This window comes from Lissotriton helveticus, chromosome 1_1, assembly GCF_964261635.1.
Source record: "Lissotriton helveticus chromosome 1_1, aLisHel1.1, whole genome shotgun sequence".
Lineage (NCBI taxonomy): Eukaryota > Metazoa > Chordata > Amphibia > Caudata > Salamandridae > Lissotriton > Lissotriton helveticus.
In genome coordinates this window covers 1,355,096,146-1,355,120,531 of record NC_136057.1, presented here as the reverse complement: position 1 = coordinate 1,355,120,531, position 24,386 = coordinate 1,355,096,146, and the positions used below count along the sequence as shown (strand labels likewise).

The 24,386-nt window shown below is 43.9% G+C and overlaps 1 protein-coding gene across 6 annotated transcripts in view; it reads right to left on the bottom strand.

Moving 5' to 3' along the window:
• The window catches only part of LOC144772901 (uncharacterized), a 273,873-nt gene that overhangs the window by 111,653 nt on the left and 137,834 nt on the right, over positions 1-24,386 (bottom strand). The window lies entirely within an intron of this gene.

The window sequence follows — 24,386 nt, the reverse complement described above, 5'->3', positions numbered from 1 at the left end:
AAAGGTCCCTCTCCAAGTGTGTCTTCCCTTAACATGCATCCCCATAATATCAAAGTACGATTCTCCAGCGAAAACAGCTGCATCGGTATGTTTTGTCTAAGTGCTAGGGCCTGACCAGAACATAATAACAAGAGGCAGTGTTTATTGACCTTGCTCACAATGTTCAAACCAAGCTCAAGGAACAGGCAGATAAGGAGCACTGCAGAGAGTTCTCATGTGAAAGGCATAAACAGAGTCTTGCAAAAATAAAGATATGTAGTGTCAAGTGCAAAAGCAGCATCCTGGCTACCAGGCTCATGCAAACTTAAAGATGTCGACAATGACTCTAGCGACCACGTGGGACCCTCCCCTTGGCCAGGTTGTATGCATAGGCAAACAGTTTTCAATGATAAGCAGAGCCAAATTGTGTAGTTTAGTCAGAAAAATCCAAAAGATTAAGCAATCTGTGGAATGCAAGGTGCTCCAAAAGGGCATAGTTGTTGTTAAGAAAAAAGAGAGATGCCATCCAATTCAACAAAGCGAATGAGCACACGTGTTCCTCGTAATCCAATAAATCCAGCAGCAAAATAGGGCAACTTGTGTGATATTGGATGAAACTCTCCTGCAAGAGGCGCTGGCCAGCCTCACAGGTAGTCCTTGTCATAGGCCAGCAAGGGACCCACCAAGAGATCATAATCTGGGTCAGCACCTGATGTTGTTGGGAGGTAGATATCCAAGGCCCAATAGAAAGGTCCCCGTCGGCAGTGGAACACAGGTTGCACACAAGTGAAGTAGGCAAAGGGAAAGATAAGCCCATTTCTCACACTCAGTGTTGCCAATGGCAAGCATCCAAAGATGTGCTGCATTCATTCACGGTATACTCGCCATAGGGCTGGTCTGTGCAGAACCACAGGATGGACATCCATTGAGTAACAGGGGCAGAAGTATCAGCACTCCACGCGCCAATAATAGGATAAGTGAACAACCACAGAAGGTGCTGGAAAAAATAAAATGTACAAAGGCTGGCATTACTCCAAAAATAGTCTGAAAAGATGAAACAAGGCCGGAGACTACGAGTTTAAAAAAATGTGAAAGACCTTGTGTATCAGACGCATTAAAGATTTGATGAATTAGTTCCCCAAAACGTAGTAGGAGATTCTTATTCAGCAGTGACTGAATTTCAATAGACATTCTAGCCACCTGCAATTCGAAGGTCTCTCAAGCAGGAGTGAGAGCGACATCTTGTTGAAACAATAGCGCTTTGAGTCTGCTTAGTTTATTGAAGTCTGCTTTCAAAGTGGGAATGGAAGGCCACAGCGAGTTATCTACAATGCCATGCGGTGGAGGAAAAAGAAAAGTACTGCAATAAGCAACTCTTCCGGAAAGCATTACTATATACGGAATCCCTGCCCACAACCCGCAGCAGTTGTGGTTATCTAGGACAAGATAACTACCGTTAGAAAGCAATTTGAGCGTGGGAATTATTGAGGGAACTGGTGTTCCTTTTAGAAAACATGCCAAATTGGGCGCTGATACGTTGCAAGCGCCATGAAGCTGAACTTGTGTACAGACCAACGAGTGTCCCATAGAGAATCACAGTCCTCCTTGTCAGGAAAACTTCTTAATCTTCACGTAGACAGCGAAATGTTAACAGTAAATATCACATTTCGTGCAGAAAAGTACTACCCAGGGGTTCAAATCCCCCAATAGGATAGTGTTTCATACATGCACTAAACTGAAAGAGGGAAATGGGCAAAGAAATAACCCCATGTATTAACCATACCCAGGAATAGGTCTCTGCTTTTGAAAATGGTAGTTGTCTTTCACTGACATAAGTTTTTGTTTAACGATCAAATGAAAAGGTAAAAACGGGGCAGTTGTGTCCAAATAAACCCAAGGCACTTTCCCATTTTTTAATGTTTGCAAAGTCCAGCCACATTGCATTACAGAACGCAACTGATTTTGACCATGATACAAAGCAGATACACAGTGGCGGCTGGTGGATTTTGAAAGTGGTGTGGCAAAAAAGTGTATCCTAGTACCGGGAGCGAAGCGATCAAGCCCAAACTGAAAAAGGAGGGTGCGGGGAGGGGGTTACTCTGCAAGAAAATTTTGCAAAAAATGTATTCAAATGTTGCCTTTTTACCCCCCATATTTACTGCAAATTGTTGCAAAAATGGGATCCAATTATCCCATTTCAAAGCACAAATGTGAAGAAAACATTAGAAACATATCAAAAATGTGCCCAATCCTCTAACTGGGCTGCTTGCAAAATGACACCCAAGCCCATCACATACAACCAATTGAAACAGTTGTGAGCCCAAGATGAACATCACTGCTCCAGGCCGAGGCAATGGGGATGTGCTGGTCTGAGGTACTAACAGATGGGATTACCAGCTTGTTGCATCATGCAGACCAAACTTATTTTATCGAGGGTATCAAAGTCCCTGCACCAGCCCTTCAGGTTCTCATCACAACAATCCTCCACAAAACGATCAATGCTGCTTTATGCCTGTGTACTGGAAGTCAGTCACCCCCGTCATGCATTGCTGCAGGATCCGCTGCGGCCGGGCTTCTGTTTTGACAGAGGGCCCCCAACAACTACTTCCACGGCCCACGGCCTGGAAACAAAATCACTCACCCCCCAAGCTTGGTGTGACATCAGTCAGTATTAGTATTTATTATAGAAAAGCAGCCTAAGCAGCCTAAGCAGGCAGAAGACGCACTGACGCAGTGACAAAAAACACTAAAATGAAGTTACAACAAGTTAACAGTGCCCCTTTATCGCAGCAAAGCAGCCTAAGCAGGCAGCAGACGCACTGATGCAGTGACAAAAAACACTAAAATAAAGTTACAAGTTATAACAACACAACAGTGCCCCTATTGCATGCTTACAATGACTACAAATCCCATTTGGCTTCATATATTTTGGATTAAAATTTAACACATCGGGCAATTAGAATCTGCTGGTTTATTTTCCATTTTCATTTCTTGCTGCGAGGATTTATTTCTTGCAGTTAGTGGAACGAAGGATAAGGGCTCCATTAACGAAGGCTTCGACGATGGCGGCGCGCACTGGCCACTGCGAGACCTCGAGATAAGCGCAGACATTTTTAGAAAATCAAGTTGAAGGGGGCTCTGGGGGTCTCAACTGCTCGACGGACCTGGAAAGAGATTTCAGAGTCACACAGAGAGCTCTGTTGAGTTGACTCCTGTTAGAGCCCCTTTGTAAAATGCTGCGGCGCCAGATATGTGGCCTTGCCCTTTGCCACACAAATGGTGCCAGGGCTGTGTGTTCCTGCACATGCGTGGCCGCCCTATAATTATTTAATTAGGACTAGGAGGTTGTTGTAGGGGTGAGTCGCGACTCCCGGACCCCGCTAACAACATTACTATAACAAGGACAGGAGCTGAAAAGTGTCTGTAGTCCTTCATTTCACTTGTTCACTCACTCATTCCTAAAACCTGGGGACCACCCTGCTCCGGAGGCGTGCACGGGCGGATGCGTATGAAACTTGATTCAGAGAAGCCGGCCTTGTTAATATTCCTTCCTTTTATGATTAAACCAGTGCCCGAGGAGCCCCTCCCTTGGCACCGCTTCATCTCAGAGGCCATCGCGTTGGACACAATTAAAAGAGTTGTAATGACAAGACTCGCTCAGTAACGCCGCATTTTATAAATGGAATTACGGTCCTGTGAGAGACCATGCAAATCTGAGCACTTAGGTGTGGCGGAAGGGGGGGCTTCTCCTCTCAAACAGGCCTCGCGATCCGTTCACGGGCACAGCCCTTTTATCATACACTAGCGTTTTGCACACGCTTTATTTCCAAATCGAAAGAGAGGCATAATTACTCGTGCGACTTGCGACTCGATTTCACTTACCTTGTCCAGTGGCAGACAGCTTTGTGATCGTGATGTTCTTCAATCTCGAGCCGGGCTCCTCGTCGTGACTCGGACTCAGGACTGCAGGCTGCAGTGTAGTCAAGAAGTGTGCAGACACAGACTGCAGACAGCGTGACAATAGCCAGTATAGCATGCACGCACACAAGCCAAGCCATCCACAACGATGAAACTAAGGCCCAAAACTGGAAAATACGGGTCTTTGGACTCCTCCCCCAAACCCCAGCAAACCAATCACTTGCAAACCAACAAGCAAGCGTGACTGAGTCTCCTGGAATAGGCAAAGACTATTCCCACCTCCCCCACACACATCTCTAAGCCTGCCGTACTGCCCCATCCCCAGCCATTGGAATTAATGGAGGGCCTCCAACTCCACCCTGGGCCAAGCCAATTACGCCCAAAATCTAAATGCCATTCTAGCAGTGAGACACAGATTTCGCCCACCTGTGTGTCGTCACTGCCCTGCTTTCTGGCTCCAGGCTGACGACATCTTTTTCCAGCCAAAAGCATGCGCAGAGTAAGGGTCATCCTCCCCCACCCCCTTAAAGAAAACTGCAGATTTGCACATGTTTGTCATGAGCACAAGGAGCCAGCACAATTTATTGCTAGCTGCTTAGTGTTCCATCAGGCATTTTTTTGTCCCCCAGGGTGGCAAGGCGACGCCCATCTCGCCTGTGTACACCAGCTGCCACTGCAGATACATCATTCTGCACAGTGTCAATAACAGAAGAAACTATATTGTCCAAAGTGTAAATACGAGAAGACGAAGTGTTAACGCTGGGGTCTACCACATCCAAAACTTTACGCAAGTTGTCTTGATCTAGTTGTCGCAACCTGAAAGCTGCTTCCATTTGGGACAGCTTCCAGATTTCATTATATGCCGCATATGCAAAACGTTATGGACGAGGAGACCTGGGACCTAAAAGGAAATCTGCCAGATCAATGTCTCCATTTAAACGTGAGAGATACTGTTTCACAGATGATAACGATGACTATCCCAACTACTGTTGACACAATTTACCCACAGAATATGTAGTAACTATGTTTGTGGAAAGCGAGGATCACGTCTATTTAGCATTAGTACTAAGCAGCCATATTAACCATCCCAAGTGTGAACTAGTGGACAAATTGAGGGTACCATTTTGGACCATGAATAGTAAAGGATGGGGGACCCCCTCTAGGGTTTACTTTTAGGTCAGGGAGTAGAGGGGAAAAGAACAACAGACAACTGAAATAGCTCCCTCTTGACCTATAAATACATTTTTCATTGGAGTGGTCTCTCAAACACAGGGCATATACCAATGAAATCTACACCAAATGTGAATTATTTTTTCATTGTATTCCTTTTCAATACAAAAAATCACTTTTTTTCATTTTGTCATAGTTTTCAGATGTGTCAAATATAAAAATATATACATATTGTGGTAAATAAAATATTACCCTGGCATAATTTCTAGGCATTAACAATTAGCATGTATCAAATGAGAGGCAGAGAGTCCGTGGTGTCCAAGTTAAAAGGGCTTTATTCCAATAACTCGAGTTAACGGAGAATCTGTTCCATCACCACTGAGGTTCAGGAAGGGTCTTCTAACATTATTTACAGAGAACAACACATATATACATTTTTCCTTGTACATAGGGAGGAGGGCTCCAGGCAGAGCATGAAAGAAAGAGATAAGAGCATGTGGGCGTGCATGAGGGTGTACACCTGATGAGTCACAGGTGGGTGATAGGTGGGTGGCTACATAGAGGAGGAGTTACATGGCAGGCTGGAACTTTGCCCTACTTGTGCACGCAATTTGAGCATGACGTGCAATTGACGTGTAACTGGGAGGAGAGCTGACTTTCAGTCTAGTAGAGAGATCTTTAGTGTCAAGGCGACCAGCACGTCTGGTACTAACTGATATCTTAAGTCAGGGGATGTATTATCTGAAGCAAAGGTTGCTCATCGCTAAGAATCAGAAAAAGCATATATTTCTTCGTGCATTGCATGGGGCTGTGAGCTTTCTATGGATGCAAGCACTGTGATTTACTTCAATGGAGACAGAGAGGCTAGGCCCTATCTTCCGCGGACGGGTTCTGTTTACCTTCCTCACTGGGCAGGAATGTGACTCTGTACAGCAGGCAGATAACTGTTATTCATAATACTATCTTGGCAACCCTTGCTGGGTCTCTTTCGGCTGAGCTAGAAGTATGCGAGGTCAGAGATACGTAACTGCAGCTTGCAGTGTGTCAGGAGCCACGAAAACCCTAATTCAGAAAGTGGCTCAGACTGAACCACAAAAAGGGTTTATTACGATATTTATTTAAAAGTGCACAATGCAAATACATGGGCCTTCATGTTAGCTTAACGTTTGGGAAACTTGATGACAGGCACCTTAATGCAGGACGTGATTGCAGAGGCCTTGTGATTCAAGCCACTGAGAGAAATATGCATGGGTGACATGCACATACATGTAATATAGGGTACACGTAGGGGGCATCTTGGTCAGGCAAAATTTCATTTTCCTCATTCCCTCCTTGTCCCCTACGTAACCCTTCAGGATACATCTATATTCATGAGACCGTATAGTTGATCATACAGCATCATTTGTTCGTCCTTAGCCCTTTGTATACTTGGATGTGGAACACATGCAGTTGCACACAGGCCGCAAATGGCCGGGCCACACTGCAGACAGCAACCAAATATCATAAGTAGGATCATTCCTAGGAAGGACAACACTTTCCATCCCCAAGCAGATATCACACCCCAGAGCCAACTGGACCAAGTCCATGTGCCTGGGTCTTGATGTATGCCATGAGCAATCTTGTGGAGCCTTGTTATCGCTGCATACACAGATGGCGCGTTATTTGGGATGAAAACGCAACAACTAGATCGGATCACGCTACAAGCTCCGCCCCTATCCGCCAAGATGACATCTAGAACGAGGCGATGTTGAAGAACAACAAGTCTCATAGCAGACTGTTCCTGGGTCAAGTTCGCCAGGGCAGATGCAGTCACATTCACTACTGCCTCAAGAGTACTTGTTAACTTGCGTATCAGTTTACTGTTTTGGACGGGACCTATGAAGAAAAAGAATCCTTTGTTGAAATCTGTATATTGCTCCCAAGCTGTTTCAGTCTGATCAATCCCTGAGGCATCTGTCTCTCTCCTTACTCTAACATGTTCTAGTCGTGAATCTCTATGATAATGGGATGGGGCCAAGAATACAGGTGGCAATAAGAATGCTATATAACAAGTCCCACCCCAGTCTAAGGGCAGATGTACATAGGCTGTCTGACCGCAAATGAAATAGGTATGGCGTGATGTTTTGAAAGAAGAAAGTCCTTTATCATTAAACTCTACTACAACTTTACACTCGCTGTGTCCCATATGTACTGAGCCTTTCTTATTAACACATAAATCACCTTTTGCTGGTAGAAATGAAATAAACGGTGGACCTGTATTTTGCTTGGGCTGAACATTTAACATTATAAAATTAACGGATGCATTTCCCTGCTCGTACTCTTCATTCTCTAGATCGGTTCCCTTCCTTTGAGGAAATCCGTCTTTGTCTGGAAAACATGCTTCATTCATTACTTTATTCAGGTTTCCATATATCCAGCCACCTGGATAAGCTATGTACTTTCTATCTATTGAGGTCATTAAGGCAAACCATGCTCCACATGAACCATTGTGTGAGAACGGCAGAGGATAGTAGGGCAGAACTCCCTTCGCCTTTTGATAAGGTGGCAGTTGGCCACATACCCAGCAATCAGTCGCATTGCTGGTCTGATGAGAATGGTGTAACATTCGAATAAAAGTATTGTTACGCAATGCAAGTCGATATGACAATTCATGAGGTGGCAGTTCACTAAATGTATGCTCTATGGTGCTGTTACTGGAAGAGTGTATATGTGAGGAAATAGGAAAGAAAACATGTAGTAATAAACTGACACAGATTATAACAATGCACAGAATAAAAAGAATGATCAAAGTAACTATACATCTACTGCGTAGTAACTTGCAGTACTTTTCTCTCATTTTGCTCTTCTTACTATTCTCGTATGTGATCTTATACATGTCAGAAATCTAGTCTAACCGATTCACCACCGAGTGGACTTAGACAATTAAACTACGTCTGACTTACTAGATCTTAACTTAGATTTATACTCCTGCTGTGGAGTCTTTTCTAGTAAAGGCGGCGCAGGCGGCGCAAGCGGCGCAAAGTCTGTATTGTCTTTTACTGAAGTACCAGATTGTCCAAAGTGTCTTTTACAATGCTGAGCGTGGATCCATCCTTTGCGTCCCTCGACTTTTATTGCGGTCCTCGTGGTCAGTAGCACCAACTTCGGCGTCTTCCAACGTGGCTCAAGGGGGCTTGATCGATCAAAGTTCCGCACAAAAACGAAGTCCCCAGGGACTATGGCGTGTTCCTTGACCTGGGTGTTGTCAGGGAAGGCGGCAGCAACCTGTGAACGACAAGAGAGTAGTGCAGTCCTTTACAAAGTGACCTGGTTGTTTACAATAATTACAGTTCCCCTTGACAGGTGTCGTGCTATGTTTGTTTGAATTTGCCGGTACCGTCTGGGCAACCAGCACTTTCATTTTTGTCTCTTTCATGCGTCTCTTTTCATGGTCCTGCTCTTCTCTAATCCTGTTCTGGTGATACTGTAACATCTGTAACATTTGTGAAGGGCTGTTTGCTTGCCAAGTACTCTCAACCTTCAGTACTCTATTCTTGATCTGGGGCAAGGAATTCTCAACTAATTTGCTCACAAAAAGATGTGGAAATGACTCGCTACCTGGCTTAAGGCCACTATTAATAGTAAAGCATTTCTCAAACCTAGAATAGAAATCACTTGTGTCCTCGTCTTGTTTTTGTTTACATGCTGAAATAGCATCCCAGTCTTCCTTTTTAGTAATCAATAATCTCGGTAAAACTTGTATCAGGAGTTCAGGCAGTTCTCTAGCTTTTTCCCCAAGACCAACCCCTGGGAGCCTACCTTTTTCTTCCGTTTCCAGTGCATCCCAGCTTAACTTTTTCTCGCCTACCTCCCAGTCTTTTTCCTTAAGCTTTTCATAAATACCAGCAGGCAACAGTACTTTCAGTAACTTCAGAATGTCATCGTACGTATAATCTCCTATGCGGAGGATGTCTTTTAATTCTCTGTGACACCCCCCCGGGTCTTTATCATGGCAGGGCAGCATCTTTTTCATTTCTAGTATTTCTATTTTTGTTAAGGGGGTGTAAACATACACTCGTTGCAACACATTGTCCGCATCTTTGACGGGATGTACCTCTCGTAGAGGGTTCTGTCTGTCTACGTGTAAGTTATTTCTGCCGTGGTGTGAGGCTGGGGGCATGCATGTGGTCAGAGAATTTATGTACTTATGTCGTTGATCCAGAATAACATTAATTAATTCGGTACCTAAACCTGTCCATCTGTCTAGTAAAATGTCGTCTAGTAATTTATGCAAGTGACCAGGATCAGAATATTGACTCTCATACAACGTTATCAAGTGTTGGACCATGTAAATACCAGCCAAACGCTGTTCGTTCGGTGGAAGGCTCAAGAAAGTCTGAGCCACTATATCACTGCTATATATATTAGAATTAGACACCCACTGGGTGGCTGACCGGGCCAATTCAATTTCGTGTGAGGTGGGAGGTCTCTCACTCCCTATCCGTTTTTTTCAGGGCTTGTTCAGTAGCTTGGAACAGATTTTCGAGGGAATATCTTTCTTTTATATCTGGCCCTTGTTTACGGTAGTCAAGACATTTGGGTCTGTCAAACTGTCGCGCTTTTCCTACATAATTAATCTTGCCTTTCGGATCCTGATGATCCTCTACCTCTTCCGCTGATGACTCGCCCTTCTCGTCAGACTCTTTTCTGTGTCTTTCTATTATTTCCTTTTGTATTTTCTTGTACATGGCATCTATCTGTCCCTGTTTATCATGTCTACCAGCATCTATGTGCTCGCTCCATTCTATCAAACTTTGTTTTACATCTCCGTCTCCTTCGTCTTGTTCCCTGATCAGGCAATTAATAATAAAACGTAGGATATGGTTCTTAACCCCTACCTTTCTTTGTGCCATGGCTTGTGCTATACTATCTGGTCCCTCCCCCGTTCTAATAAAACGGTACATTTTATCTAGGTGTTCTTTCATGTCTGGTAATGTCTCTAGATATGCAACGGCTTATCTTAGCCTAAGTGAAATCACGACCATTGAACCTTTTCCTGGTTCTGGATCATATACACAAAATGGAATGGCTACATCTACAGTAGGCACCCCTCCCACTGCCCCGGGACCTACGTCATCTTTTACTAGCTGCTGCTGAAGTTGCTGGAGCTGATCTGCTGGTGGGGGTGGAGGGAAACCTGCATTAACGTAGTCCGGAAGGGAATCATCTAGATACGAGGAAATGAACGCCTCTGATGCTGTCGGCTTTACTCTATGTTCTCTATATGGTACAGGTGGTGGCGTTCGCGACCTACTGGGTCTCTCTGAGGTGGTCACTCTAGCTAGTTCTTCAGCCAGGACGGGATAAATACCAGTAACTACGGCGTTTCTTTCTCTAACAGTCTGTTCTGTTTTGACCCGTTCCCCCTCCTCCCGTAGTTCTTTTTCTTTGGCTTTTTCCTCTGCTTGTTTAGTTCTCTCTGCTTTATTGAATTCTTTCTCTGTTCTCCTGTATGACTCTTTGCGCCACAATTCAATGGCATCTTTCTGAGAGGGTCTTGATTTCCTTTTCCATAGCGCTTCCTCTACTCTCATAATGCATTCTGAATCCCATGTTCCTGAGATAGGCCATCTATACTTTTCCTCCAGGTCCTTTGTATAGTCTACCCATAAATCTAAAAACAAGATGGCGTCTAATCCATGCTTATTATACATAAAATGACCAGGTGTGTCTCTAGGTGGGATGTTAACTGACTCTTCTAGTATACCTTTTCTGGTCCCTATCTGACGCAATTTTGAAAACAGTGGCATGTTGAAACCAACACAATGGAAATACAATACACAAAAATAGACTGAAACAATCAACAATCATTCATACTAAAACATCATAACATTAAAACAAACATGATCTAAACCAATACAGAGAACTAAACATGTACTTGAAAAACTATATGCACTGGAATACAGTACAACCATACCGGTCTCAAAAATGAGACACGTCTTGACCGTGCTCGTGTGAACGAACCCGTCTTTACCGTTTTCACGAATAACGTGAACCCGTCTTTACCGTTTCCACGAATAACGTGGACCCGTCTTGACCGTGTTCATATAAAATGAACCCGTCTTGAAACTTTATGCATTCCCCACAATGGTACTCACCGGGAAGCAAAACTTGAAACTTGAAGGCCTCGGACTTCTACGCATCTACGTCTACGTCTACGCATGAACCTCTGAACGGGTGGACCTCTGGAAACCTCGGACCTTGCTCTCTCACAAGGCGGGCTCTGGTTGAGACGATCCGCAATCCTCACCGCCTCGTATGGATGCCTGGTCACAGTCCGTCCTCCTCCTGGGCCTGAGGGAGTAACGGGAAATCCCGATGGCGTGTACACTTTAAAGTCCGTCACGGCTGTAGAAGGGGGCAAAGCTGGACCTACAACTCCGGCGCGTGGGGAAAAGGATATGTTCCTATTCGGGCGCCAAATTAATGTGGTAAATAAAATATTACCCTGGCATAATTTCTAGGCATTAACAATTAGCATGTATCAAATGAGAGGCAGAGAGTCCGTGGTGTCCAAGTTAAAAGGGCTTTATTCCAATAACTCGAGTTAAGGGAGAATCTGTTCCATCACCACTGAGGTTCAGGAAGGGTCTTCTAACATTATTTACAGAGAACAAGACATATATACATTTTTCCTTGTACATAGGGAGGAGCGCTCCAGGCAGAGCATGAAAGAAAGAGATAAGAGCATGTGGGCGTGCATGAGGGTGTACACTTGATGAGTCACAGGTGGGTGATAGGTGGGTGGCTACATAGAGGAGGAGTTACATGGCAGGCTGGAACTTTGCCCTACTTGTGCACGCAATTTGAGCATGACGTGCAATTGACGTGTAACTGGGAGGAGAGCTGACTTTCAGTCTAGTAGAGAGATCTTTAGTGTCAAGGCGACCAGCACGTCTGGTACTAACTGATATCTTAAGTCAGGGGATGTATTATCTGAAGCAAAGGTTGCTCATCGCTAAGAATCAGAAAAAGCATATATTTCTTCGTGCATTGCATGGGGCTGTGAGCTTTCTATGGATGCAAGCACTGTGATTTACTTCAATGGAGACAGAGAGGCTAGGCCCTATCTTCCGCGGATGGGTTCTGTTTACCTTCCTCACTGGGCAGGAATGTGACTCTGTACAGCAGGCAGATAACTGTTATTCATAATACTATCTTGGCAACCCTTGCTGGGTCTCTTTCGGCTGAGCTAGAAGTATGCGAGGTCAGAGATACGTAACTGCAGCTTGCAGTGTGTCAGGAGCCATGAAAACCCTAATTCAGAAAGTGGCTCAGACTGAACCACAAAAAGGGTTTATTACGATATTTATTTAAAAGTGCACAATGCAAATACATGGGCCTTCATGTTAGCTTAACGTTTGGGAAACTTGATGACAGGCACCTTAATGCAGGACGTGATTGCAGAGGCCTTGTGATTCAAGCCACTGAGAGAAATATGCATGGGTGACATGCACATACATGTAATATAGGGTACACGTAGGGGGCATCTTGGTCAGGCAAAATTTCATTTTCCTCAATATTACAATAAAGCTTCACAAAAGATTATTCTTCACCATGTCGAAGCTATGCATATATGTCTATTCCAATTCATAAAAACATAATGAAATATATACAACACAGGTAAAGAGCCACACACGCACACCACATATATACTTACTAAACATACATCCTATCACATAAACAACAGAAATTGTGTCCTATAGCATGGAATCTGGTGTCCTCTGCATGACCCAAGTCATGTGATTTTAAAAAAGGAAGGGAGAAGGTCGACGCGTTTCGGTGGAATTAGCAGGAGTGCGGACCACCTTAATCAGGACCAAGACAGATACAGTGCGATATAGGACCTCTAAACCTGGGATGTAATTCTGAAACAATATATACAAAAATTACATTTAGTTTTTCATACAATTATGCCCTGTAAAGCTTAGTCAGTACTAGGTTATATTTGAGACAACAGACTGGAACCGGACCCACACTTCAATTCTCACATCTCATCACCCAGTAAACCTTATAACCCATTCAGAAAAGTGTGATACATAGTTATTGAGAATACAAAGACGAATCTATTGTAGCACACATATTTGGTAAATACCTCTGTCAAAAACGAACATATATGTAGAGATGTTTTTTGGGGAGTGATAAAGCTCTAACACGTCATCTAAATGAAGAAGGACATAAAAATTACTCCTTATTGGTCCTTACTGTGTTTAGAGAATGAACTAAACATTTGTTTATCATTCAGTACAAGATAATCCACCTTTATTACCTGACGGATAGGCGTAGTCAGATATGAATCCTTTTAGGTTGAGTAAGACAAGCAGCTGAAAAAATAGGTCATGGGAGAACCTTTTATTACACAACCTTACTATGATATATTTTGTAGAAGATAATCAGTTGACTAACCAACATGTTATTTACCTTTTTAATATGGAGAAATAGCTGACCAAGGCAGGAGGCGGCTTTTAGTAGTCAATCAAATATATATTTTTTCTTTTTTCAACGGTAAAGAGGGGACGCTACCTCTATAAAGAAATAATCCGAGGTACCTCCGATGAGCATTTTATCAAAATAAGGAATGTTATCTAAATGTGCAACACACATTTACCAACTTACTTTTCTATGTCAAACACTGGCAGTTTTGAATCTCCTGGTCGTCATAAGGGTATTCCAGTGCCTATGAAAAAGAGGCATATGGTGATTGGGAGCAGCCAGATGTCTCATATATTGGTTCAGCCTTATATTCACAAAATTATAGAACTATGATAAATAACCAACGTCTAGCTATCGTGGTTGATGGAACAAATAGCATCCATCAACTGCCAGGTTAGTAAAAATGAAAGACGGGGCATCCATACAGCTACCGATTGACTACTTTCGTGCCGCATCACATCCTAGTTTCTATCTTTAACTTGTGATGTTCGAATTTAGTGAACATGCTGGAAGATCTCGTCACCTACACTTTTTAACATGGGGCATATCCAACACTCTGGCTGTCCAAACGATCGCACACGTATGCCAATTTGACATCAGTCCGCTAGTGGCCGTGTTATTACATATGCGCAATTTATCAGATCTCTTGAGTTAAATAGGCGAGTACGCCCTATAGGTATTAGTAAATAAGTCACCGCGCTGTCTAAACAAGTACAAAAAGTTATTTTCAACACTACACCAACTTACAATTTAAACTTTAGTTGGGTATCTCTACGTCCTAAAAAGGGGCGTGCTAGCATATATTAGCCTTGAGAGGAATGTACCTACAGAAAAAACCTACAGGCACTTACGTTCTAAACGTTCACAATGTCTGATCCCCTTCGCACGCCGCCACCGCCGCCGCCATCGTCCTCAGTCTCATCAGTATTGCGGAGTCATGAACGAGCCTCGCTTTAAAAAACCCGGGAATTAGGTGATAAGCTGTTGCAGCTGTGATTGTATCGTCCCATCCTAACTACGTCACGCGCGACAGGCTAGTAGAATGAAACTAAATGACGGACTCAGCAGAGTATCGCCATCTTACAGTTGTCTTAATGTCCGAATGGAGCCTGCCAGTTTCATAATCGCTTTCAGTAATCATCGCAGCATACAGGGACTGTTGCAAATTTTTAAGGTAAAGAACTAAATACCGGACTGACATGAATTTAGGCAACTAATGGGAGAGAGTTCGTCAATTATTCTATATACATCTGTAATCATCAGAGTACCAAGACACTGTCCCAAGTCAGTCAGTCCTGCCCATATGTTGAAAAAAACTTTTTCATTAGTTGGACATATGTAAAAAATATGCTGTCAGTCTATTTACCTGTTCTTCATCATTTTTAACATCGAATGTTCTACAAACCTCTAGCACAAAAGAACTCATATTTATTCCAATCTATGACAATCAATAACAAGGATTGGCATGTATACAACAAACACTGAGTGTCAATGCAGATACTCCAATCTGACCCCCTACTAGGTGACATACCGTACAAATAGGCATAGCTGACCACACAGTACCTTATTTCTGCCCATATTGCGTACAAAACATCACCCACTATTTTATGTTGGTGTCTACCAGGGTTTAGTGATGATCCATTGAATTTCTTCATTCAACCCCTGTTTCACAGAGTCTAAGTAGAATATCCAAAAACACTCACGTCGTTTGCGTGAGATGTCCATAGGAGTACCAACACTCCCCTTTAATTTTTCTAGAATGCACCAGCGAATATCGGTCGCAGAATGGCATTTCTCCAGAAAGTGTCTGACCAAAGGTGCCTCCATACGATGATTTCGTATGGAGGATTTGTGTTCGCTCAGGCGCACTCGAAATTCACGTCCAGATTCTCCAATATAAACCATATTGCAGGGGCAAGAAATACAATAAATTATATTCTTGCTTCGACAGTTCGTGAAGTCCTTAAGTTCAATTTTTTTCTCTTTGTGCACAAAACAATCTGTGACAATAGCTGTGTCACAAGCGTGGCATCCGCCACACCTGTGATTACCTAGAACGAGTGGTAGTCCCGTGATGGTACTCTGCCTTAACTTATTGGTATTCTGATACCTAGTATGGACCAATATGTCACGTAAATTGCGGTTCCTGCGGAATGCTACCAAAGGTGCTTCTAATGTTGGCTCCTCATCTCCCACATTCAAAATCTTCCAATTTCGCTGGATGATGTTTTTGAGTTTGAAGTTGAACGGGGAGTGATTCACCACGCAGACCACTTGTTCTTTCTTAACACGTTGGTTACCTTCTAGTAGGGCATCTCTATTATAATATTTGGCCCTCTTGTAGGCATGTCGGACTAACCGGTTCGGATAACCTCTAGTTAATAGTCTGAGTTTTAGTGCATCTCCATGTCTGTGAAATTCAGACATGGTACTGCAATTTCTTCGAATTCGAAGAAATTCTCCAAAAGGGATTGAATCTTTTTGTATACCCGGATGGTAGCTTTGGTATTGGAGAATCGTATTTTTGGCAGTTGGCTTACGAAATAGACTGACTTCAAGAACCAAATTGGTCCCAGATATGCAGATATCCAAGAATTCCACACTTTGCGGGCTATAGTTAGCGGTACAGGTTAAATTACAATCGCTGGCATTTAGCCATAGCAGGTATTCTTTAAGGGAGTCTTCTTCGCCTCTCCAGATCAGAAAAATGTCGTCAATGAAGCGCTTCCACGTGACAACATTGTCAAAAAATGGAGCCACTTCATTAAAGACATTCCTCCTTTCCCACTCCCCCATGTAGATATTTGCCACACTCGGGGCACAGGAAGCGCCCATACTGGTGCCCTTTATTTGTTGGAATAATACCCCATTGAACTCAAAAAAGTTGTTAAATAAAACTATTTCCAGACATTCAAGTATAAAACCGTCAGGTCTGTCACCCGGGGTCCTGGATAGAAGGTCGGCCACGGACTGTAACGCTTGACACTGAGGAATGTTGGTGTATAAGGCCTCAATGTCAAGCATTACCAATATCTCAGTCTGCGGATTGAATGCCATACCCTCCAGTTTGGAGATGATGATGATTTTTAGGACGTAGAGATACCCAACTAAAGTTTAAATTGTAAGTTGGTGTAGTGTTGAAAAGAACTTTTTGTACTTGTTTAGACAGCGCGGTGACTTATTTACTAATACCTATAGGGCGTACTCGCCTATTCAACTCAAGAGATCTGATAAATTGCGCATATGTAATAACACGGCCACTAGCGGACTGATGTCAAATTGGCATACGTGTGCGATCGTTTGGACAGCCAGAGTGTTGGATATGCCCCATGTTAAAAAGTGTAGGTGACGAGATCTTCCAGCATGTTCACTAAATTCGAACATCACAAGTTAAAGATAGAAACTAGGATGTGATGCGGCACGAAAGTAGTCAATCGGTAGCTGTATGGATGCCCCGTCTTTCATTTTTACTAACCTGGCAGTTGATGGATGCTATTTGTTCCATCAACCACGATAGCTAGACGTTGGTTATTTATCATAGTTCTATAATTTTGTGAATATAAGGCTGAACCAATATATGAGACATCTGGCTGCTCCCAATCACCATATGCCTCTTTTTTCATAGGCACTGGAATACCCTTATGACGACCAGGAGATTCAAAACTGCCAGTGTTTGACATAGAAAAGTAAGTTGGTAAATGTGTGTTGCACATTTAGATAACATTCCTATTTTGATAAAATGCTCATCGGAGGTACCTCTGATTATTTCTTTATAGAGGTAGCGTCCCCTCTTTACCGTTGAAAAAATATATATTTGATTGACTACTAAAAGCCGCCTCCTGCCTTGGTCAGCTATTTCTCCATATTAAAAAGGTAAATAACATGTTGGTTAGTCAACTGATTATCTTCTACAAAATATATCATAGTAAGGTTGTGTAATAAAAGGTTCTCCCATGACATATTTTTTCAGCTGCTTGTCTTACTCAACCTAAAAGGATTCATATCTGACTACGCCTATCCGTCAGGTAATAAAGGTGGATTATCTTGTACTGAATGATAAACAAATGTTTAGTTCATTCTCTAAACACAGTAAGGACCAATAAGGAGTAATTTTTATGTCCTTCTTCATTTAGATGACGTGTTAGAGCTTTATCACTCCCCAAAAAAAATCTCTACATATATGTTCGTTTTTGACAGAGGTATTTACCAAATATGTGTGCTACAATAGATTCGTCTTTGTATTCTCAATAACTATGTATCACACTTTTCTGAATGGGTTATAAGGTTTACTGGGTGATGAGATGTGAGAATTGAAGTGTGGGTCCGGTTCCAGTCTGTTGTCTCAAATATAACCTAGTACTGACTAAGCTTTACACTGCATAATTGTATGAAAAACTAAATGTAATTTTTGTATATATAGTTTCAGAATTACATCCCAGGTTTAGAGGTCCTATATCGCACTGTATCTGTCTTGGTCCTGATGAAGGTGGTCCGCACTCCTGCTAATTCCACCGAAACGCGTCTAACTTCTCCCTTCCTTTTTTAAAATCACATGACTTGGGTCATGCAGAGGACACCAGATTCCATGCTATAGGACACAATTTCTGTTGTTTATGTGATAGGATGTATGTTTAGTAAGTATATATGTGGTGTGCGTGTGTGGCTCTTTACCTGTGTTGTATATATTTCATTATGTTTTTATGAATTGGAATAGACATATATGCATAGCTTCGACATGGTGAAGAATAATCTTTTGTGAAGCTTTATTGTAATATGTATATATTTTTATATTTGACACATCTGAAAACTATGACAAAATGAAAAAAAGTGATTTTTTGTATTGAAAAGGAATAAAATGAAAAAATAATTCACATTTGGTGTAGATTTCATTGGTATATGCCCTGTGTTTGAGAGACCACTCCAATGAAAAATGTATTTATAGGTCAAGAGGGAGCTATTTCAGTTGACCATTTTGGACCATACCTTGTAAGTCTATAGAATAATTTGTATATAGCTGCCAGCCTTCATAAGCTGCTAATGACGGAAATGAGGGTAAATTTGAATTCTTAGCAGAGGCTATATCAAAACATGTACTTTGCTGCACTGTCTTATTCAAGAATAACAGTTGTGACGGTATCAATCATGCACGATGCAATGATTCAGTTCCCTGCACATGCCAATTTTTGGTACCCTATATTGATTTCAAATCAATCATGTCTATCCAATAATCATAACCTTCCAAGATAAATCGGTTATGAAAGCGGAAGAATATACCAATTTAGTTTGGGTCAGCATGAATTTCGTGTGTGTTTGAGCAGTCAATTTATAATAATAGGATCGCGGGTCAGATAGATTACTGTCTGAAAAGTAGACAAACATTTTTCTGTCTGCGAACTACCTTGAAATGGGGCAAGACAATGTTCCCATTATGTATAATTAACCTGATTACGGACTGTGCTTGATTTATGTAAAAAATTATGACCATAATGTTGGAAACAGAATAAATCAGCATAATTGGCAGAATTTAAATACAAATCCTCAGTTTCAAAAGAAGTGTAATATTTTAAATCTGAAAATAATTAATGTACAGCATTAACATACCAGTTGTCGGAATGCAATGCCCCCAGCACTAGCAGCGGAAATTTTCCCAAACGCGGGGTGTGATAAATTATCGACACCCCGAGGACGCCCGTCGACACGAACTAAGAGGTATAAAGAAACCTCTGCCAGAAACTAAGTGGCGATATCATAACCACTGTAAGCACTGCACAAATGGTGTAAGTAAGAACCTTATTTTAAGTCCTGTCGAATGCTCCACAGACCCGGCTGGGCGAGGAGGGGCAGAAACATGTTGACTGATGATCTTAAGTGGTATAATGGGATTTAGTTACACGATCCATAGGTATACCCAACCAATTTTTTAATAACAAGAGACATCTCACCTATATTAAAACCTGATCTTGATGCTAGCTTGTTTTTTACCTTTTTTTCATTGTGGGCACTGTACTATCTCTGGGCACTATCGCGCTGGACCAGAGGGTGCCTCAGGCTTGAGGCAGGCATACAGCACACTTAAGAAACCCAATGACTATGCCATAACGCGAGTGTGGGGCGGAGAAAAAGATACACCGCTTTATACGACTCTTTCACCGCGTTCATGAGGGTTTTTTAAGGAACCAAGGTAACACGATTACAAGTGTCCATTCCACCTTTGATTCTGTTTAACTAACCAGGGGAACTGAATGGACAGTTATTCCTCCTCCCTACCTTCTGATTAGCCTAATCTGTCCATGTAATAACCAACAGTTCCTAGTCGATACAAAGGTGGTCGGTCAGCATTAAAAGAAAATTGGTAAGCAGGTGTAGGAATGTCCACAGTAAGCTACATAAACGGCGAGTCATAATTTCAAGGTGTAGCCGTCGATGATGAGGACAAAACAGGCAGCACATCAATTGAGGTTTCCACTTCATGCTCTTGGTGTACGGTAGTCGCCATTGAAGACCTCACAGGAAGTGAAACATCTCTCTGCTGGACTGTTTTGGGCATACTATTCAGTATCGGCCAAATGGTGCAATTTGACATGTTCAATGGAAATATAGCGATTTTCCTTGCGACCAGGTAATGGAGGCAAAATCACAGTTTGTGTGCCCTTTAATCCAAGAACTGGGACTGGTGCACTGTAGGAGGGACCAAATTATTTTCTGTTCTCTATCTTCTCCGGGACCAGATCTCCAACTTTAGGAAGCCACCCTGTGACTGGGATCAGCACAACTGTGTCTTCGGACGAGTGCAACTCAGCTTTAGCAAGAGTGAGTTGAGTCTTTTGTAGATCCTGTAACATAGCACAATGGTTATATATGTCAAATTTGCACCACCGCGACAATGTCTAGACCATCAAGGTCTGGCACAAACATTTTGATGCCCAAGAGCATTTCGTATGGGGTCCGCCCACCCAGAGATCTTCTTGGGAGATTATTTAGTGCACGTTGAACCCCATATAAATGAGTCAGCCAACCCCTGCCAGTACCTAAGACTCTAGCTGTCAAGTCACGGTTCATTCGTTCCACTATAGAATTGGCCTCAGGCGTGTTTGGAGACCAAAATTGCAATTGCACCCTCAGCGACATCATCGCATCCTTGTAAGCCTTAGAGGTGAAAGCAGGACCCTGGTCAGAATGGAAGGTACTACAAGCAAATGTTCCGATAAAGACACACAAATCTCTAATGACATTTCGAGCGTAAGTGCTGCCAAACCCAAAGGAATATAATGCACGGATCCACTGTAACCAAAATATGATTATAGGCAGAATCGGACGTCAAAGGACCGCAGTGATCAAGATAAATACATCCAAATGGTTGATTTGAGATGCGTTAGAAATGGGATTTCTGGTTGGCTGAGGCTTGCGCCAAAGTCAGGCAGAAACCACCACTCTAGTTAGGGCAAGGAAGTTACACTCCAAAGATAACCCTTGCTCACCCCCTTGGCAACGTGACAGGAGCAGTAAGCCTGATCCCAGTGGCAATGTGTAAAGCATTTGCGCACGCACCCACCAGCAACAACATCCCAGACCCCCCACAAAAGGAACTCCACACAAGGTTATATCAAAAATAGCCTTTGTATTATCAAAACACATCAGATAGTAATCATACCATATACATTGTGACAACTGGCTCGGGCAATATTTATAAGGGATTCTGTACACCTGACAGGGCCACATGGACCACTGTCAGGATCATCACAAAGTGAACTTGGTAAAGATGAACTAAAACATACAAGTAAAATAGGTCATAGAACGTACAGTCAGTAAACACTGATAATCACTGCACCTGCAACAGTCTAACTACATTAGACCCTCACCACCCAAGTAAAACCTTACACTAGGGGCGTAAATCACACAGGGAAGTATAATCTCCCTAACATACTAAACAGGTAAAATAACCTCCTATGGAGTAATCAAATCTAGAGGCATCAAACACAGGGTGCGCAAAACATACTACACACGGTACATTTCCCAACACCCAAGAAGTAGTACATGAATCACATCAAGGTCCAAGTTGTGCCACTGCGCCAAAACCTAAACGTAGCAGCTGCCCACTACTTGCTGGGCAGCTGAGGACAAGAACAGGGCCTAAACGCTGCAGTTGTCACTAAGTGCTGCGCAGCTGTGTAAGGCCAAGGTAGGGGCGAAGGAGTGCGACTCACTCCTGAGTCCAAAGACATATGCAGCTGCCCACCACTTGCTGGGCAGCTGTGAAGCAAACTGCGACATTGGCCCTCACTGGCCCTTCAGAATATGGCGCCAAAACGTTGGAGCCATCTAGGCTCTAGAAATACATACTGCGGCACAGGGTTGGAGCCATCTAGGCTCTAGACATCACCACAGTGCACTTCAAACACTGCGGAGCGCTGGAGCCACACAGGGCTCTGTAAAATAAACACTGTACCCCCTGTGAGCCATCTAGCTCTCAAGATTACTGGGGCCTCGGAGCCACGGGACTCCTTAAAGAAATACATGCCCCCAAGCCCCTCACGGGGACTCTTAAACCACTCCGGGCCATCGTGGGAGCCATCTGGGCTCTGGGAACGTGGGAGTGGCCGCTGCCATTCGGGGCCGCTCGGTAACCTGACACCGCTATGGTGCCGGGGAAGTAAGGGGGACTACGGGCCCCTCGGGGCCCTTGAAACAATTAGGGCCACACCGTTGGAGCGGCCTGCTATCACGTGGGGCTGCTCAAAGAACAACCAGGGACAGCCCGAACCCCCTTCTTACCAGGCTCCGGGCGTCCGGTCCTTGTGTCGCGGCGGGGCCGTCCCCTCTCCGGGGACAGTGCAGGACTCCACCTCCGGGGATCCCCTCACTCCTGGGAGCCCTGCCATGAGACCTCAGGCATCAGGAGAGGGCACATCTTGACCCGGTCCCCCGTCTCGGGACCGGGTCTTTTGAAATGGCGCCCGCGGAGCTCTACACGACTTCTCCGTCCCGGGCTTCTTCCTGTTAGGCCGCACTTCCGCTTCCGTCGCAGGCCCCGTCCACAACCAGGCGGACCGGTGGCGGCGATCTCCATGTTTGCCCGGCTGCAATGAGGGGTAGGCTCCCTCGGGTTTAAAAGCAATGCTGGCATGCGGGGTGGGCACCCGCTAAGGTTTAATTAGGCGGGGTGGGCACCCGTGATAATTCCGCAACAATGAAGATGCAGGGTGGGCACCTGCGCACTGGGGATAATCAATTAGGAAACAAGTTTACCTAATGCAGGGTGGGCACCTGCTAGTAATGATTAAAATCAGCGGACATAAGACAGCAACAGTGCACAGCCCAGTGCTATCAGGAGAAGGGAAATCGCTCCCTAGGGGAACATAAAGCGCTCACCAGGCTAGCAATGCTAAAGTAAAATACAGCGCTCCAAAGGTAAAAGGTCCTGGGAGCTAGGAAGAAGTTCAAAATAAGGTTCCAGGACAAGAAAAAGTCCCCCAATCCCCCAGGCAAGGCAGAGGGGTCCCAGCAACAAGGTCCATCAGGCATCCAGGGGCTGGGCAGGGCCGAGGGAGGCAAGCCGTCCCCTGGGCCCCAGCAGCAGCACGCCCCTGGTAGATTCAAGTCAGGGAACAAGAACATTTTACATGAGGTCACAGCCTCTTTTTATACACACATTTCCTTTGTCTCTAGGGTGCAGGGTGGGGGAAAACCAGACGCAGCTGGTTCTGGAGCACTCTGTTGTGCTCAGCCCCTCTCCCCATTCACAGAACAGGCTAGGGACATCAGTCGCACCACAGGGGCAGAGCCAGCATTGTGTAGGGAAGGCCCTGCCCTATTCAGGTCCCAGGTGCACTCCTCCCTGCCATCAACATGCAGATCTCTCCATTCACCCCCGGGGCAGACCCATCCTGACTCCTGGAGCCAGGCACACCAGCCAGCTCCAGCCAATCACAAGCCAGACAGTCAATTCACATTTATGACACAGACATGCCAGCTTCTAGAAGTGCACTTCCACACTAGACACAATAAATCCACGCACATCATCGCGCAGCATTTAATCACACGAGTCCGCACATACCAAACTCCACCCTGCACTCCCCACACATCAGGAACTACCATGGACACACATATCCCCCATGCATTCCTATCGGAGGGCAGGCCAATCTCACACACGCACTTAGAGAGCGCACGCACTTTACACTGGGACACAGTGTCAAAGTGCGTAAAGACCAGAAATCACTATACTTAGGTAACATTAAAAGGCAAAAAGTTCAGGAGTGAACCTGCCAGAAGGGCCAAGTCCAACAAGATGTATAGCTGCGTGTAAGGTGGACCTGCAACCGTTGACGGCTTAATCTGTTGACAAATGTCACAAGACAGTACACAATTACGAGTCTGTCTATACAGACCATGCCACCAATAACGCTGCTACAAAAGAGACATCATTGCTTAAACTCTACCATGTGCAGATGCCATGCCTTCGTGCGCGGACACGATCAAAGGAAGCCTGCGGTCCTAGTTGGGAATCAGCAGATCTCCAACGGACGGAATGGAAGCAAAGGTAACTTGTTCCAGGGATAAATGATAAGAATATTTAGAAGGGAAACCTTGTGGGAACGCCGTCCCATCCCTTGTAGCAGCTATAGCCACTAGAATTTCATTATCAATTTTAGTCATGGACCTTGTAATTGCTGCTACTGAACACATGGCAACTGCAGATTTGGCTGCCTCGTCAGCCAAAGCATTACCAACAGCATGTGTTCCCACACGCTGATGTCCAAGAGTATGTATAATTTTTTCACAATCTTTCTCCTTTTTTTTAACACAAAATTCTTATGAATAACTCAATATCACAAACAAGTATCAACTTG